Here is a 6,368-nt window from a genome sequence, read left to right as displayed (position 1 = left end):
GATTCTGACAAAATTTGTGCACCTCTGCCGGAGACAATATTCTTGGGTAGGTCATGAAGGCAAAGAATGTGTGTGATAAACAGTGTGGCTAATCTTTAAGCTGTAGGAAGGCCAGACAGAGAAAAAAAATGATCCATCTTAGAGAATCTGTCAACTGTGACCCAAATAGAATTGTTGCTCTTAGAGTTAGGAAGATCTGTAATAAAGTCTATGCTTAAGTGTGTTCAAGGTTATTTTGAAACTGGCAATGGTTGAAGATGCCATTATAGTAGTGTGTGGGGAACTTTATTAACAGCGCAGAGCTGACATGTTTTTACATAAGTATACATGCAAACAGGTGTATAATATGTATTAATACTTTCCCCTTCTGGTGAACCGCAGCCGTCCCACAGTCTCTCCCAAGGTCTGTGTGAATATGTCAGGTGTGCTAGCTGGAGGCGCTGGTTCAGCTTGTATCAGTCGTTGGTATCTTCCTTTCCTTTCCTTCCTCGGTTGTATAAGTCTAGGTGCAAAATAGTGGTGCTGAAATATCAGACAATACACCATACAAAGGTGAATATCTACTCACAGTGTATATTGCAGGTTACCGGCTCCTTCCCAATATGAAAAGACAATATCACAGATTCAGTAAAAAAGTTTGTCTTTATTTGGCTCAACGCAAAAGCGTTTCAACGGTCCCAGCCGTCTTTCTCAAGAGCAATAAAAGTGCTTTACAAACCAAAGCATTTTTTGCTTTGGTTTGTAAAGCACTTTTATTGCTCTTGAGAAAGACGGCTGGGACCGTTGAAACGCTTTTGCGTTGAGCCAAATAAAGACAAACTTTTTTACTGAATCTGTGATATTGTCTTTTCATATTGGGAAGGAGCCGGTAACCTGCAATATACACTGTGAGTAGATATTCACCTTTGTATGGTGTATTGTCTGATATTTCAGCACCACTATTTTGCACCTAGACTTATACAACCGAGGAAGGAAAGGAAGATACCAACGACTGATACAAGCTGAACCAGCGCCTCCAGCTAGCACACCTGACATGTTTTTACATAAGCTTGGGTGTTGAGAGAGACATGATCTTGTAGGCGTTTAAGAATCTTTCCCACTCCAGGATGTCCAGAAAATTGGTTGTTATGAGCTCAGGATAGTAATTATTTTCTTAAGTGAGTAGTGATAAGAGCTTATCAGGAGGAGGAGTAAGCTCAGGAGGAAGGTTATTCTGAGCCTCACTCAGTTGTTGTCAGGTACTCCACCTTAAACTGACTTGTGTTTATAACTTCCAATACCACCTTTATTCATTAGACCAACTTACCTACTCTATATCACCTGTCTTCTAACCTTAGACAAGTGCTTAGTTATTGAGTGTTATAGGAGTAACATAGTTGCTCTCTCTGCTTTATCCTAAGCTATTTTGGATTACAAATTACTGTTCTAATCTCCTTTATCTACTGAGATATTTCAAGCATCCTAAACAAATAGGAAACTTTCCAATCATTAAACTGCCTGCAGCACAGGATCTTTACAAACTGGGAGACCGATTCCCACTTCATGCTGATTCCCTCAAGCTACAGCAATCATTTCCTCTCAAAGGAAACAGTTGTGCTACAATACCAAACCTCTGCACTTTTGTTTGTCACAGTCATTGTAACTAAGTCTGCGACTGACTAATTACATTAAAGGCTCTAAGGAATAACAACCTGTAATTGAGTTTCCATACAGCCGCTCTGTCTCTTACCCGATTGCATTGCTTCACTGTTGCCTGTCAGCTGCAGATCAGAAACTCTCTTCTCACTGAAAATAACTGCAAGCAAAGTGTCCTGAGGTTGTGGTAAGCATGAACATGTTCTAATTTGTATATATGTATATATGTGAAGTTTCTCATCACTGCAATTTGTTACTCACCTGGTATATGATAACAAGAGACACTGTTCAGTTAATCAGGACTGCCTGCTTAATTATATATATAGCTCTTCCTCATAGAGAGAGACATTCTTCTGATTTACTTCTGAGATCATAACCCGGTTCATATCTAAATTTACCTCAACTGTATCTTACCAATAATTCACTGTGAGCTAGCGGGTTGTCTTCCTGATAAGATAAATCTCAGCTCCATTGAGACATTTTATAACAGTTTCGCAGTTGCAGATCCAAACAACTGTCTTTCATCAGTTGAATCCTAACAGTTGTTGAAGAGACTAAGTACGGATCATGGAAGCTAAGATGTTGTGTGATGGTACAATATGGTCCAGAGTTTTTTCAGTACATACTGTCGAGTTGTATTGTTGAGAGAGAGCATCAGCCATATGGTTTTTAGAACTTTGAATGTACAACATGACAAAGTGGAATCTAGAAAAGAACTGGGACCAGCGTGCTTGTCTAGCATTTAATCATTGAGCGGATTGTAAGTAGAGGAGATTTGTATGATCCGGAAGGATTAGGAATAGAAGTGTAGTCCCTTCCAGTAAATATCTCCACTCTGTTAAGGCCATCTTTATGGCCAAAAGTTCCTTATTGGCAATATCATTATTTAATTAAGACTGTGGGGCATATCTATCAAGCTCCGTACTGAGCTTGAAGCCCTGTGTTTCTGCTCCATAACCTGTCCGCCTGCTCAGATCGCCACAATTCAACCCGATCCAATATGATCGGGTTGATTGACACCCCCATGCTGGCGGCCGATTGGCCACAAATCTGCAGGGGGCGGCATTGCACCAGCAGCTCACAAGAGCTGTTGGTGCAATGCTGAATACGGAGAGCGTATTGCTCTCCGCATTCAGCGAGGTTTGTCGGACCTAATCCGATCAGGTCCGACAGAGCTTTGATAAATATCCCCCTTTGAGAACTTCTTTGAAAAATATTCTATTGGACAAATTTTACTTGTCTGGATTGAGTTGAGATAATACAGCACCTCTGCAACATCTTAAGTGTTGACTTCCAGGATGAATTGAAGAGTAGGGTCAGGATGTTGAAGAATTGGGGCTGTTGTAAAGAGATATTTAAGACACTGTAAGGCTGAAAAGTCTTCTGCTAACTTTGCAGGAGTTAGATTTGGAGGTTAAGGCAACTAAAAGTAGCAAAGATGGAAGCAAAGCTATGTATGAATTGTCTGTAGTAATTGGCAAACCCTAAAAACTTTTGGATCCCTTTGGCTGTGGCCACTGTGGAATTGCAGATAGTTTATCCGGATCCATGGTAAATCCTGAAGCTGAGATTATATATGAAAGAAAAAGGTATTGACTTGATGAAACAAATACTCCTAAAGTTTGGCATATAAATTATGCTGACAGAGTCTCTGGAGCACAACCTTGACTTGTTGAATATGCTCTAATAAAGAATTTGAGTAAATCAGGATGTCATCAAAATATATTATAAGGAACCTGTTTACATAATCTTTGAAAATGTCATTAACAAATCTCCAGAAAATACCTGGGGCCTTACATAATCCAAAGGGTATGACCAAGTATACGTAATGGCTGAACCTGGTATTGAATGGTGTTTACCACTCCTCACCTTCTCTTATCCTGAAGAGATTATAAACCCATCTAAAATCAAGCTTTGTGAATATTGATGCTACGCAAAGATAGTCAAAGAGTTTGAGGATTATGAGTAAGGAATGAGTCCATGACTGTAATGTGGTTTAGTTCCCGGTAGTCAATACAGGGTTGGCTCTCCAGTGGCTCAGGAGGATAGGTAAACAGCCAGCGACTTGAGGTTCCAGGATCAACTCTGGTTGCACTCTAACAAAAGGCAAGAAGCCGCCCAACCGTGACATCTGAAGACTTCTGAATGGATTTCTGATTATTACAGCAAGTCACATTTAAAGGGATACTAAACCCAAACAATTTATTTCATGATTCAAGTAGAGAATACAATTTTAAACAACATTCCAATTTACTTGTATTATCTAATTTGCTTCATTTAGTAGATATCCTTTGTTAAAGAAATAGTAATGCACATGTGTGAGCCAATCACACGAGGCATCTATGTGCAGCAACCAATCAGCAGCTACTGAGCCTATCTAGATATGCTTTTCAGCAAAGTATATCAAAAGAATTAAGCAAATAATAAGTAAATTAGAAAGTTGTTTAAAATGGTATGCTCTTTCTAAATCATGAAAGAAAAAATTTGGGTTTTGTGTCCCTTTAACTCTTGACTTCCTTTCAAATCTGCAATGTGTTTCAATACATTGTATTCCTTTAGAAATCAGGGGCGCGATCCGATATCGATCGCAGTTTGCGGCGCAAGTGAGGGAACCGGCGTCGCCCGCAGTTTCAGCTCGCAACTCGAGCTATCCCATATAGGTCGCCGTCAGATGCTAACGTGCCGTAAGTCTGACAAACCAGCGATGTCCAGAAATCTGCGTAAGTACAAATTTCTGGCGTCGCCAGTGACTTGCGCCACGTTAGAATCTGCCGGCGCCTATAAAACCTGACTAAAGTTTAAAACACCCGCACTGTCTAACACGCCTCCCTAACATAGCCCGCACTGTCTAACACGCCTCCCTAACATAGCCCGCACTGTCTAACACGCCTCCCTAACATAGCCCGCACTGTCTAACCCTCTATCCGCTATCCCCCCTCACTAGCCTAACAATAAAAATGCTATTAACCCCTAAACCGCCGCTCCCGTACCCCGCCGCAACCTAATAAAGTTATTAACCCCTAAACCGCCGCTCCCGTACCCCGCCGCCAGCTATATTATATCTATAACCCCCTAAAGTGAGCCCCTAACACCGCCGCCATCTATATTAAAATTATTAACAACTAATGTAAGCCCCTTACACCGCCGCCATCTCTATTAAAATGATTAACCCCTAATTTAATCTACCTACCCCGCCGCCAGCTATATTATCTATATTAACCCTAAGTATATTATAGTTAATATAGTTATTACATTATATATATTAACTATATTAACCCTAATTATATTAGGGTTAATATAGTTAATATAGTTACTATAGTATTTATATTAACTATATTAACTCTATCTAACCCTAACACCCCTAACTAAATTTATATTAAATTAATCTAATTAATTTATAAACTAAAATATTCCTATTTAAATCTAAATACTTACCTATAAAATAAACCCTAAGATAGCTACAATATAATTAATAATTACATTATAGCTATGTTAGGGTTAATATTTATTTTACAGGTAAATAGTTAATTATTTTAACTAGGTATAATAGATATTAAATAGTTATTAACTATTTAATATCTACCTAGTTAAAATAATTACCCAATTACCTGTAAAATAAATCCTAACCTAAGTTACAAATACACCTACACTATCAATAAATTTAATAAACTACAAACATCTATCTAAAAATACAATTAAATTAACTAAACTAAATTACAAAAAAAAACAAACACTAAATTACAAAAAATAAAAAAAAGATTACAAGATTTTTAAGCTAATTACACCTATTCTAAGCCCCCTAATAAAATAATAAACCCCCAAAATAACAAAAATTCCCTGCCCTATTCTAAATTAAACAAATTTCAAAGCTCTTTACCTTACCAGCCCTTAAAAGGGCCTTTTGTGGGGCATGCCCCAAAGAATTCAGCTCTTTTGCATTCAACAAATACAATCCCCCCCCCCATTACAACCCACCACCCACATACCCCTATTCTAAACCCACCCAAACCCCCCTTAAAAAATCCTAACACTACCCCCCTGAAGATCTCCCTACCTTGTCTTCACCACACCGGGCCGAACTCCTGATCCGATCCGGGCGATGTCGTCCTCCAAGCGGCAAAGAAGAATTCTTCCTCCGGCGACGTCATCCTCCAAGCGGCAAAGAAGAATTCTTCCTCCGGCGAAGTCTTCCTCCAAGCGGCAGCAAAGTCTTCATTCTTCCGGCGGCATCTTCAATCTTCTTTCTTCGCTCCGCCGCCGCGGAGCATCCATCCCGGCCGACTGCTAAACTTGGAATGAGGTACCTTTAAATGACGTCATCCAAGATGGCGTCCGCCGAATTCCGATTGGCTGATAGGATTCTATCAGCCAATCGGAATTAAGTTAAAAAAATCTGATTGGCTGATTGAATCAGCCAATCAGATTCAAGTTCAATCCGATTGGCTGATCCAATCAGCCAATCAGATTGAGCTCGCATTCTATTGGCTGATCGGAAGGGAGATAGACATTGCGCATGCGTTAGGTGTTAGGTTTATTTTAGCAGATCGCGGTTGACAGGGAGATAGACATTGCGCATGCGTTAGGTGTTAGGTTTATTTTAGCAGCTAGTTTAGGGAGTTACGGGGCTCCAATAGTCAGCGTAAGGCTTCTTACGGCTGCTTTTTGTGGCGAGGTGAAAATGGAGTAAGTTTTCTCCATTTTCGCCGCGTAAGTCCTTACGCTGCATATTGGAT

The sequence above is a fragment of the Bombina bombina genome, chromosome 6 (genome assembly GCF_027579735.1).
Source record: "Bombina bombina isolate aBomBom1 chromosome 6, aBomBom1.pri, whole genome shotgun sequence".
Taxonomy (NCBI): Eukaryota; Metazoa; Chordata; class Amphibia; order Anura; family Bombinatoridae; genus Bombina; species Bombina bombina.
The sequence above is the reverse complement of the archived record's forward strand: the minus strand, read 5'-3'. Positions refer to the sequence as shown.